The sequence below is a fragment of the Oreochromis aureus genome, unplaced genomic scaffold, assembly GCF_013358895.1.
Source record: "Oreochromis aureus strain Israel breed Guangdong unplaced genomic scaffold, ZZ_aureus HiC_scaffold_32, whole genome shotgun sequence".
In the NCBI taxonomy this organism is placed as follows: Eukaryota; Metazoa; Chordata; class Actinopteri; order Cichliformes; family Cichlidae; genus Oreochromis; species Oreochromis aureus.
The window spans coordinates 459,085-472,716 of record NW_024108868.1 but is presented as its reverse complement, the minus strand read 5'-3'; the positions used below and the strand labels follow the sequence as shown (position 1 = coordinate 472,716).

General features: G+C 42.0%; 1 protein-coding gene across 3 annotated transcripts in view; it reads left to right on the top strand.

Annotated features, from left to right (window-relative positions):
* Positions 1-13,632, top strand: part of LOC120436883 (receptor-type tyrosine-protein phosphatase S-like) — a 135,384-nt gene that overhangs the window by 109,315 nt on the left and 12,437 nt on the right. The gene's annotated exons all lie outside the window — the stretch shown is intronic.

Below are 13,632 nucleotides of genomic sequence, written 5' to 3'. Positions count from 1 at the left end.
ATCCGAGAATAGTAATATGTGTGCCTCTTGGCATAGGCACACATAATAATAAACCGACGAATAGTAATATGTGTGCCTCTTGGCATAGGCACACATAATAAATCCGACGAATAGTAATATGTGTGCCTCTTGGCATAGGCACACATAATAATAAATCCGAGGAATAGTAATATGTGTGCCGTGCCTCTTGGCATAGGCACACATAATAATAAATCCGAGGAATAGTAATATGTGTGCCTCTTGGAATTGGCACACATAATAAATCCGAGGAATAGTAATATGTGTGCCTCTTGGCATAGGCACACATAAAAAGAGGCAATGTTTGCATGGAAGGAGTGAGAGAGAAAGAGAAAGGAGCACCGCTTGCATGTGTGTTGACTGACGGACTGACACCAGAGCATGGCACAGTGTGTTATCACGCTTATTGATATGCTCAGATTGTGATCTGATTGAACTTGCTGTCTTGTCATGTCTTGCTATTGTTTTTGTTTGTTTTGATTTTTTTTCCTTTTGTACCATCTTGTTTAGCGGTTTGTCCTTGTTCCCATGTCATCACATCTGCTCCATTGCTGCACTTGTTGAGTGGAAGTCTTGCACTTGCTTGTGTATGCCCCTTTGTTCTGCAGTTTTACGTTCGGTTTGGACGAGAATCACTCACTGGTATAAATTCATGACGCAAACTCAAGATGGCAAGAGGACGGTCACGTGACTGATGATGGACACTAGTGTTGAAACTAACATTAACTTTGGCTTAATTATCCGGAACCACTGCACTACAGTTCAGAATACATGTGTTATGATGGAGCATCATAGACTGTACATAAAAGATGGACTGTGAGCAACAATTGTTTGTTTGCTTTATTATTATTTTTTTCTTTGGATCGAGACGTTAGCATGTTTAGATGAAAAGGTGGATGCGCATTAGCAAGACTGATTAGCAAGATGCATCCACAGAGATGCATCTCTTTAGGATACTGTGTTAACCATTCAGAAAGCCATTTTATTTGTCAGACAATTACATTAATATCATGTCCATAAGTCATAACATTAGAGACACTTCAAGACAGGTAGCCACAGAGCCTCCTGTGCTGGCACACATGTCTGTTTGCACTCCTAATAATAGACGGGCTGTAGAGCAGAAATTTAATTTTTATTTCTGCTCTGAAGCTGAGCATTTTTACTCGGTGTAGGATACAGTGGCTGACTCTCTTTTGGAGTCGTCCTCAAGTAGCCATTTGAAGAGCTGAGCTTTTTGCCCCTTCTGTGGCTTTTTTTTTAACACCCAGCGTTGCTGCTTGTGTTACATACTCAAGCATAATATGAAAAATATGATGCCTTTCTTTAGACATTATAGAATACAGTGGAACCCCGACTTACGAATACCCCGTTTCACGAAAAATTCAAGTTACGAAGGCACTGAACGGCAATATTTTTGCCCGTGTTACGGCAAAATGCCCGAGTAACGAAATCCGCTGGCTCTGATTGGCTGAGCCTACAATGCCCACAATGCCTTCCGAATCATGTGACAACCCCTTGGCTTCCGTACTTGCGCTTCGCTGTTCCACTTGAACGACGTATTGTTGTTCTAGTTAGCAATTAGCCTATAGCCTATCGTTCAGCATCGCCTCAGTCAAAACACGCGATGGGTGCTTCGACTTACGGAAATTTTCGACTTACGAAAGACCCTCGGGAATGAATTGATTTCGTAAGTCGGGGTTCCACTGTACTTAAATTAGCTACACCTCGACCAAGTTCAATTGATTTGTATTTTCCACAGCTATGAGACAAAAGAAATAAAGTTTACAAAACTGTATAAAATAAGTAGTAGTACTCTTCGGTAAAGTTCTAGCAGTACCTTTTTGCTTTACTTTTTTTAGCAGGTTTTATTTATTTTAATTGTTTAATTATTTTAATTGTTTAATGTTGTTTAATTGTTTATTTTTTTCCCTTTTCCACCTGTGTGCTTTATAAATATTCATACTAATGCTGCACATTTTCTACAGGTAGCCTCTGAAGGTTTATTATACAGCAATATGTAAAATAAGCTATCTTTAATGGACTGTTATACAGTCTAGGCCAGGGGTCGGCAACCCGCGGCTCCGGAGCCGCATGCGGCTCTTTAGTCCTTAGAGTGCGGCTCCGCGTGGTTTGGGAAAATAAATTAGAAGTATTTAGCTGAAGTGCATTTTATTTGTGTTTAGTTCTTTTTTTTTTTTTTTTAAATTGTAGTTCTATATTAGAAGATTGTTGTGATTTTGAAATATAAAAATAAAATTATATTTTATTATTTTTTTTCATCGCTCAAAATAAGCGTCACACTCGGGGAAGCTGGTGTACCACCGAAACACCGTGCATTTATCGAGACTTTCAATCCCAGATAGGCCAATTATGGATCTTCGGATCCACATTATGTCGGCAGCCATTCTCCACCGTGAACTATGTTAAAAACAAACACCGCTCACGCCTCACAGATGACAGCTTTCAGTCCTGCGTAAAGATGAAAGCCCCGATTTGCAGACGCTGTGAGCAGAGGTTCGGGACCAGAAGTCTCATATCACGGCGGACCCGACGATGTTTGCATGAACACGCTTTTCAGCATCTCTTTATTGACCACTTTTCACACACGGTTGCTGTCGCCATACAGCCGGCTGTAGCTTTTCAGCTCACAGCCCGACAACACAACAGCAGAGAGAGCACAGACTTTAAGGCGGCAAGGCGTGATTGCGGGTGCCGCTCAGGTGCGTCCGACTCCCATTCAGCGGCACTGCAGACCACGCCCCGCCACACATATTAACAAGGTAAAATAGATATTTAGGCAGAATTCAGCAAATATCTATTTTGTTTTAGCGGCATAGTGCTTTTTTTCCAATTACTTTTTAAAAGGGTGGCGGCTCACAGCAGTTTTTGTTTCCCACATGGATCATTTTAGTTCAGCTGGGTGTCTTTCCTTTTGTTATATTGCTTTAAGAGTTCAAAATGTGTTAATTACATAAACAAAATGTAATTTTCTCTGTAGCACTTCATGGATTTTATAAGCAACACCCCTTAGTTGCTCTGTGGATTCTTTTAAAAAGCAATGAAAAATGTTTCTGTTTAAACAAGCCTATTGTTGATCTACGTATTTTATATTCTTTATTATTATTTACATTTGATCTTTTACATTGTGTATAATGTCTATTGATTGTATTGTTTATTTTAATATTTGTGTACAGCGCTTTGTGACTGCCTGTCTGTGAAAAGCGCTTAATAAATAAACTTTACTTACTTTAGTTGTTCACACAAAGCACAAAGGTAAAAAAAACAATATATAGTGTTATCTTAATTTTAGATTTCAAAAAGTATTTGTGGCTCCCAGTGTTTTCTTTTGCGTGGAAACCGGGTCCAAGTGGCTCTTTGGGTGTTAAAGGTTGCAGACCCCTGGTCTAGGCCATGTCTTACCTTTTTTTTTTTTTTTTTTTTTTTTTTTTTTATTGAACTTTTAATTGCAAAGCAGGAGAACAGCAGTCACCAGCATATACATACACAGGACAAAGATGCATCTACATGTACAGCAGGACGTGGGAGGTAGAAAGAAAAACCCAACAGCAATAGTAACAAACAATGGAAAAAAAAAAAAAAAAGTTAACAATCGTCCCTTTGTTGCCAGGCTAAATCCCGTAAGCCCGATTTTAACCTCTGAGCAGAGGGAGTGTCCAGATGGGCCAAAAAAGGGTCCCATGTGCGATAGAAAAGGAAAGGTTTGTCCTTAAGTGCTGTGGAGAAGGCTTCCATTGGCACAATACATATCACAGACTGTAGCCACTAGTTGACAGATGGAGCCTTATCAAAAATCCACAGTACCATAATGCACTTTCGAGCGTAGTGTAGCAGTATGTGAAGGAGATCTTGCTGCGAAAGCCGGCAGGTAGCTCATCATTTAGTCCTAACAAGCAAGTCCTTGGACCCAAATGCAGTCGGCAATTAAATATAGAACATAGCTTATCTATGAGTGATCTCCAAAACTGTAGAATAACAGGGCAGCTCCACAGACAATGAAAAAAGGAACCAACAGCAGACTGACATTTGTTACAGAGATTAGGCAAAGCTGGAAACATTATGTGCCTCTTCTCAGGTGTAATATAAAGCCTATTTATAAGTTTACAGGGAGTGCAGAATTATTAGGCAAGTTGTATTTTTGAGGAATAATTTTATTATTGAACAACAACCATGTTCTCAATGAACCCCAAAAACTCATTAATATCAAAGCTGAATGTTTTTGGAAGTAGTTTTAGTTTGTTTTAGTTTTAGCTATTTTAGGGGATATCTGTGTGTGCAGGTGACTATTACTGTGCATAATTATTAGGCAAGTTAACAAAAAACAAATATATACCCATTTCAATTATTTATTTTTACCAGTGAAACCAATATAACATCTCCACATTCACAAATATACATTTCTGACATTCAAAAACAAAACAAAACAAATCAGCGACCAATATAGCCACCTTTCTTTGTAAGGACACTCAAAAGCCTGCCATCCATGGATTCTGTCAGTGTTTTGATCTGTTCACCATCAACATTGCGTGCAGCAGCAACCACAGCCTCCCAGACACTGTTCAGAGAGGTGTACTGTTTTCCCTCCTTGTAAATCTCACATTTGATGATGGACCACAGGTTCTCAATGGGGTTCAGATCAGGTGAACAAGGAGGCCATGCCATTAGTTTTTCTTTTTTATACCCTTTCTTGCCAGCCACGCTGTGGAGTACTTGGACGCGTGTGATGGAGCATTGTCCTGCATGAAAATCATGTTTTTCTTGAAGGATGCAGACTTCTTCCTGTACCACTGCTTGAAGAAGGTGTCTTCCAGAAACTGGCAGTAGGACTGGGAGTTGAGCTTGACTCCATCCTCAACCCGAAAAGGCCCCACAAGCTCATCTTTGATGATACCAGCCCAAACCAGTACTCCACCTCCACCTTGCTGGCGTCTGAGTGGGACTGGAGCTCTCTGCCCTTTACCAATCCAGCCACGGGCCCATCCATCTGGCCCATCAAGACTCACTCTCATTTCATCAGTCCATAAAACCTTAGAAAAATCAGTCTTGAGATATTTCTTGGCCCAGTCTTGACGTTTCAGCTTGTGTGTCTTGTTCAGTGGTGGTCGTCTTTCAGCCTTTCTTACCTTGGCCATGTCTCTGAGTATTGCACACCTTGTGCTTTTGGGCACTCAGTGATGTTGCAGCTCTGAAATATGGCCAAACTGGTGGCAAGTGGCATCTTGGCAGCTGCACGCTTGACTTTTCTCAGTTCATGGGCAGTTATTTTGCGCCTTGGTTTTTCCACACGCTTCTTGCGACCCTGTTGACTATTTTGAATGAAATGCTTGATTGTTCGATGATCACGCTTCAGAAGCTTTGCAATTTTAAGACTGCTGCATCCCTCTGCAAGATATCTCACTATTTTTGACTTTTCTGAGCCTGTCAAGTCCTTCTTTTGACCCATTTTGCCAAAGGAAAGGAAGTTGCCTAATAATTATGCACAATTATGCACACCAGTTTGATCATTCTTAACGATCGAAGGTAGTATTGGCTCAAGACGTATAGCTAGGACCTTAGCAAGTATCTTCAAATCAAGATTTAAAACAGATATAGGCCTATAGGAAGCACATTCATCAGGAGGTTTCCCCTTCTTCAGAATTAGCGAAATATTAGCCTCCATTAAGGAGGGGGGGAGAGTGCCTGCCTCAAAAGAGGACAGAAGCATCTTATACAGTGGAGAAGTTAGAATCTTACTGAATTTCTTAAAAAATTCCCCCGTGAACCCGTCCGGACCCGGGGCTTTGTTATTTGGAAGCATCTGAATAACTTTCAAAATTTCGCTTCGCGTGATAGGTTTACATAAATCATCCCTTTGGATTTCAGTAACTTTAGGTAAATTTAGTCCTAAGAAGAAATGGTGCATACCTTGTTCGCATGTTGATTTAAACTGGGAGGTATATAACTGCTTATAAAAAGTTTTAAAAGTATCATTAATGATTAAATTGTCATATTTAGGTAAACCAGATGAGTCTCTAACACATGGGATATTACAACCAGCACCCTTATTATGAAGAAAATTGCTCTGCTCTTGCTCTTGACGAAGGCGGTCGCATTTTTCTCCTCTCCTCCTCCTCCTCTCCCTTAGCTTCCCTGCTTAGCCTCTTATGTCCTTGTCTAGTCTCGTGTTTTTGTATTACTTTCCTGGAACACTCTCTCACAGTCTGTTTTCTAAAACCTAAAGAGGAATTATGGATTTGATCAACTGGTCTCTGAATGCAATTGACACGCCTTTCTCAACGAGAAGTCTGGGCTTGGGTGAGCCTGACTGCTGAAGATTTCTACCTATTCGGAACCATGGTAACAGGGTTCTGGCTGATCGGAGCTGGCTTGGCCCTGGCTTATCGAAGAATTAAGAAAGCGGAACCGGCTGTTCAAACCTCCACAAGGCTGCCCGCTGGAATTGAAACGATGGGACGAGGCGTGAGTTTCTCAAAATGGGCTCATTGAGTGCAGCACGGATAAGATCTTGGAAAGGCTACAGCTGCTGTGAATACTCAGAATAAGATCTCTGAGTGCAGATTGGATTACATCTCGGAAGGGCTAGCTCGGAATAACATCTCTGAGCGCAAATTGGATGACATCTCGGGGAGGCACACTGTCGTGAGTTTTTCAGAATCGGCTCCTTGAGCACAAGAATGACAACATCACAGAACGCAAGTATGGCGAAGCTCGCGGCTCTCCAACGGGAGATTGAGAGACCAGTGTTGGACTGTAGAACTGCTTTGAAATTCATATAAGCTGTTCGCACTAAAGTAAAAACCACCATCACTTCATGCGGATACCTTCTCGGCGCCAGCTGCGGTCGCAAGGCTGGAGCTGTACAACAACACCCTGATTACAGACTGTGTTTAGTCTGTTCCTTCCCATTCCATGCAAGGCCACCTAGGTTGGGCTGGAAGACTGTTTACTTAGCCTGGCAGGGCGAAGGACACTGTCTCAGCTGAACTCTGGACACGCACACACATACATATACACTGATATGCACACACTCATCCCCCCTCCCTTTCCAAATGCCTTCGACGCTTATTCCCTTCCAATGCTGACGTGGATCATGGAGACCAGCGCATAGGCTGCAGGCCCGGATGTACTGTCTAAATCGGCTGTCTCTCACCCTTACCCGCCCCTGTTGCTTGTCATGTGTTTCTTTGGTGTATTAAGAGTTTTTTTCATGTGCTATGTGCAGAGGTGTTTTTTTTCTGTTCTCAAACTGATCTCCCTGTTGGAGCTCAGTCTGGGGGGAGTTATTTTTTTCTCCTTATCTTTCCTCGTGTGGTGCTTTTGCCATGTTATACCCCTCTGACCTGTCTTCCCCATGTGATGTTTTGTGTAATGTATGTATGGTCGGAGGGTAAGATGGCGCCGCCATTGCGTGCAATAGGTCGGCAGCCTTATGAAATTTCCCCCTTGTGGGACTAATAAAGGTATATCAATCAATCAATCAATAAACCTAACCGCTATCTGGCCAAACTCATATAACCTCTGCCTCATGAAGAAAAGAGATTTCTCAGCCTTTCTTGTCAGTAGTGCCTCCAAAGCTGTTTTAACCACCTGAATTTCATTCCTTAATTGCTCTGAAGGTGATTCATTATGTTTAGCTTGCAGTTCTAATTCCAGTTCTAATTTCCGTTGTTCCATCTGATTTTTCCGCTTCAGGCCTGCCGAATATGATATAATCAGCCCACGGGTGTAAGCCTTCAGGGTGTCCCAAAGCAGGCCTGGAGAAACTTCAGGGGTTGCATTGACCTTTAAAAAATGTTCAAGCTGATCATTTAAAAAAATTTCGAATTTTGGGTCGTGAATCAAAAAATTGTTAAATCTCCAGTTATGAGACCGAGGGACAGGATTTAGATCACTTAGCTGAACAAAAACCGGCTCATGATCTGATATAATAATATCGCCTATTGTACATCTCAAAATGTTTCCTGGTGATCGTTTGGGGGTGAAAACGAGATCGATTCTACTACTTGTTCTATGAACACCAGAAAAAAAAGTAAATTCTTTATCGTTGGGGTGAAGAGTCCGCCAAGTATCAACCAGATCAAGTTCGTTACAAGTATCTAACAGTGCTTTGGCCCTTGTAGACATTTGAATTTGTTTGGGAGGGGATCTGTCCTTAGTTGTAGAAAAATAACAGTTAAAATCACCGGCTATCACAGAATTATCACAAATCCAGTCAGAAAAGGAAGAGAAAGTATGAGCAATAAAGTCGTTAGACTGTACTGGTGGAAAGTAAATATTCAGAAATGACACTGCCTGACCACCTAGGGTGCCCTTTAAGGAAACATATCTACCAGACTTATCACAAATTGTTTGGTCAACTGTCAGCGGTAGGTGTTTATGTATTAAAATGGCTGCACCGCGGCTCTTACTCGTAAAGGAGGAACTAAAAACTTGACTAACCCAATCACGTTTCAGTTTTAGATGCTCCTGAGGAGACAGGTGAGTTTCTTGCAACAAGGCAACATGGACATTCTCCCTCTTAAGAAAACTCAATATTATTTTCCGTTTAATAGGGTTATGTATACCTCCTACATTCCAGGAACAAACATTTAACACTGAATTATCACTTATCATACAATATTTGAAAGAAGCATGGAACCAACCTCAGGTGACCAAAGCATAGCTGATATGTAGGGCTCCCAAACACTGCTCTACAACACCAGTGGCAAGTAAAATACACATAGAAAAACAAACGTCCTGCTTTGCTAACAATTAACAAAAAACTATTTACAGGAAACAGAACCGTCAAGAAACCAGTGAGTATGGAGGTCAGACAAAGGTCTCCAACACCCAGCAGGGGGCGCAAGCAAACTTTCCAACTTGGACGTAGAAAGATGCCGGACCAGAGTACGAGTCTTTTCTCAATCAGTAATGTGAAATAGCTGCCCGCCCGCAGCTAAAACAAGGATTCGGATTGTAAATGGCTAAATAAAATAGTCTATATGTATAAAGGTATTATCTCCGCGCAGACCCGAAAAGAAAAAAAAAGAAAACAAACGGAAAAACAAAAAAAAAAAACAACAATAATAAACAGAAACAAAAAAAAATAAGTAAAAAGAAAGGAGGAGATGAGTGATTGGCGAATGCCTCACATATGGGATAGGAGCACAGATCAACAGTCCGCTGGAGCCACTGAGGATGAGCGCGGTCCCGCCCCTTGAGGTACGTTATCCAGGTAAGCTGAAACTGCTTCTGGGGTTCTAAAGGATTTCTCCTGGCCATCGATCTTGATCCTAAGGACAGCCGGGTACATCATGGCGAAGGGGATACCCATCTCCCTGAGGCGTTGTTTGATGTGGTAGAATCCCTGGCGTTTCTTCAGAACAGCGGTGGAGAAGTCCTCGAATATCATAATGGGAATACCGTTATGAAGTAAGGACTGCTTCTCAGGGCCGTGCAGAGACGTTTAAAGGGGTGGGTGTTCAAAGTTAAAAAGGGGCACATTGAACCAGGCTGAATAACAACAACACACATTCATCAAGAATCTAATATGGGATCGCATCATACTACATCACTGTTGTGATGTGGCAACAAGGCAAAGCAAACGTAGCTTATGTTTTACCTGATGGGTACAATGTTGCTGTTGAGGGGTTGCTGCTGCTCCTGCTGCTGATAGTGCTGGAGGGCAGGGCTGTGCTGATCTGAGACTGTAGACATTAAAATGTTCATAGGAGAGATGGTAGCTGATTAAACAAGTGTCATGAGATAATAACAAAATGCAAAGAACATAACAAAATGCGCTTGGAACCACAAGGCAACAAAAAAGTGTGAGAAATAAACTAGGCTCTGCCTGTGAATCACGCTGCTTCTCTTCTTCTTTCCATCCCCTCATTTCATCTATCACTCTCCACTTGCTGTCTATCTGAGAACAAGGCACAACTTGCTATTGCAATAAACTATTATTTAATTATCCACACCTAACAACTGCTGCATTTACTCTATAATAAAATGATGACAGAAAAATGTTATAGAAGCAAAACATTCCAGTTGTGCTTATTATTATTTTTATACAGGAATACCTCTCCAACAACTGGTACATGTGTTAATGTTACCTGTGCTCTTTGTAATCCAGCTGCTGAGGGATCCACTGCCTTTAGTATCCTCACACTGCTCCTACTGTTTCCTCCTCATGTCCTTACCAGCCATGTCTGGACAATGTTATATCATGAGTAATAATTTAAAAAATCCATATACATAAAACACACACATGCACGCACACACAGGGACATTTTAGACCTTCTTCAGAATACTGTATATAATATGGGCATCATGGTGCTGATCCAGAATCCTTCCCTTATTATTTATTACTAGAGCTACAATAATAAAGCAATGAGGGGGAAAAAGTAATAAATATGAAATAATGTATTTATGATGATTCCATTTGTTTCACTATCCACTCTGTGCAGGCAGAAATCTTATTACATTTTTTAACTGTAGAGATACAATAATTTTACTGCTATAAAATCAGCATTTTAAAATATATATCTACTATAATCTGTGTCTTAATGTATGTTCTTTAAAATACAGTGTATGTTTTTTAAATATTATAATTATAATAATCCATAATTATGTGGACATGTATATTAGATCGTTTTTAGTGAAATATAATCCCCACAGAAAGGCAGGAAAAGCCCTGTAACTTGCTTTAAAACTAAATATGTTCCCTAAAACGGTGGACAGAGCTACAGACCCATGACAGCCTTACCCAGTTAGCCAGCAGCTATGACCAGCACTACTTGTGCAGTTAATAAAAGGACAGGTAATGTTTGTCGCGCTGTTGCACACACAGCACGCTCATTTTTTTCAGTTCGTCAGTTGCAACAAGACAACTTACCAACGTGTACGTAATAAGCTAATACTCCTGTGTGCTATACACTACAGTGTACGCTGTACACCTACTTACTGGTTGTGTCGCATCAGTCTGTCTCTGAGTTAATTTGTGTTTCTCCTACAGCTCCGGACCGCTAAAAATGCGCGTGCTCTTTATGAGCTCGTTCCCAGCGCGTTCTGCCGTCAAGGGCGATCATTGGTTAATAGTGATCATGTGACTGATGCAAGCCAGATTCTTTTATTTAGCAAAACTGTGATTAATAGTTAAATATTATTGTTGAGGGGCACAGACAGGACTCCGCACGCACACACACATTAAAAAAATAAAAAAATATTTTTTTTTAAAAAAAAGTTGCCTCAAGAAGAGAAGGACCTCGGCTGGTCCCTCAACACCAGCTTCCTGCACAAGAAAGCCCAACAGCGTCTCTTCTTTCTGAGAAGACTGAGAAAGGTGCAGCTTCCACCACCGATCCTGACCACCTTCTATAGAGGAACTATCGAGAGCATCCTGAGCAGCTGTATCACTGTCTGGTTTGGGAACTGTGCCATATCGGACCGCAAGACCCTACAGCGGATAGTGGGAACAGCAGAGAAGATCATCGGGGTCTCTCTCCCCTCTATTAAGGACATCTACAACATACGCTGCATTCGCAAAGCCACCAGCATTGTGGCTGATTGCACACACCCCTCTCACACACTCTTCACACTCCTGCCATCTGGAAAAAGGTACCGAAGCATTCGGGCACACACATCCCGACTGTGCAACAGCTTTTTACCACAAGCCATCCGTCTCCTCAACAAAAAGGGACTGGACTGATAAACACACACACACACACACACACACTCTATCACTCAGCTCAACTCAACTACCTCAAAGCATCAACCTGTAAATGCTCTTTTTGCACAATATTATTATGTTTACTGTCCAACACTACCTACATACCAAGTATGTTTACTGTTACCTTTGCACTACCTACCTAGTTAGATAGTTAGTTTTAGTTAGATAGTTAGTTTTTGTTTTTTGTTAATTTATGTTGTAATTTATGTTAGGTCAGTCTGTCCTGTCTCTAGTTAGCTAGTTTAGTGTTTTTCTGTTAATTTATGTTGTAAATTTATTTATGTTGCATGTAGCACCTTGGTCCTGGAGGAACGTTGTTTCGCTTCACTGTGTACAAACTGTATATGGTTGAAGTGACAATAAAGCCGACTTGACTTGAAGAAAAGGGCACTTTGGGCACCCATCAGGAAAGGGGCGGGTGCTCAAGCCCCTCCAGCCCCCCCCTCTGCACGTGCCTGCTGCTTCTTCCTGGCCGCTTGCATGATCCGTGCTTTATCCTGGAAGTTGTGGAGCTTTATAATGACGGCGCGGGGCCGCTGGGCATTGGTAGGGAGGCGTGCAAGCACCCGGTGGCAGCGATCAATTTTAACAGCACCGCCCTTGAAACTCACAGCCAGCAACTCCGGTAACCACGTTTTGAAAAAAGACACAGGGTTGGTACCTTCACTGCCTTCGGGTAGCCCAATAACACGTATGTTACAACCGTCGGCTCCTGTTCTCCAAGTCATCAATCTTATCCAAAGCGGCCTCCAGCTTAAGCTTCACTTTGAAATCTTGGCGCCATATCCCGCTGTAATATCTTCCTGCGTTGATATGCGTGTCTCTGCCTCCTTCATTTTAACATCCAATGCAGAGATGTTAGCTGCGCATGTTTCCAGTCTTTTCAGAACCGGGTCAATCTTCTTCTCAAAGGAGGTCTCCACAGCCCTCAACACCTCCGCCCGATATCCTCTCCACCAATTTATCGACGTCCATTTGGCGAGGAGTGGGGACGACTGGGCTCCGCCATTACCGCTGCAGCATGATCGCTGAGCGGAGGGTGATTTTCTCCCGGATTTGCCCGGTTTTGACCCGAGGTTGAGCTTCTTCTGGGTGCTTGGCATCGTACGCAGTTTAAAAGTCGAAATAAACAGAAACTTTAACCAAGTAAGACATATATAGAGGCCTAAACAAATGCCAAGCTGCGGGAGCGGGTGAGAAACACAGCTACTCCGCCATTGACGTCACGTGACCCCCCGTCTTACCTTGCTTGACTGTTTCCATCCCCACCAAACACTGTGATACGTCTCTATTGACTGACATTTGAAATTAATTATATCCATATTGAGAGGGGTATTAATGATTCTCTCTTATTACAGTGGTTAATGAAAGCTGTGTCCTTGAGACAGACAAGATGGTGCTGAGTAAATGTCAGCTATATAGCGATGTTGAGATTCAGCGGTAATCCTTATGGCTGTGCCCAGGTCTCCCCTGCCCGTAGCCTCCAGACTCCCTGCAGAGAACAGGACTAATGATAGCTCCACTAATAAAGAGCGAAGCTCCTGGCTCGCATAAACTGTATAGAAAATGGTGGGGAATCATGCGTCGTGGCTCGATTAACTTTAAGCTAGAGGCTCTGTGAGCATGAAAAGGATTATCCCTTGTTATGAGCTCGCTTTATTGTAAAGTACTCACCTTTGCCTCCCGGTGGATTCTTCAGTCGTCGTCTGTGTTCACGACCGGTATTTTTAGAACTACTCCACCGCTTGATGTAGGAGATTACCGAACAGTCATCTTGAGTCTTTACTTTCATCCTTAAACTTAAAGCATTATCAAATTAGCCCATGCTTACATTGACATCTTTTATTTATTCTTGCTGTGTTAACAGATACATGCCCGTGTAGCTTAAA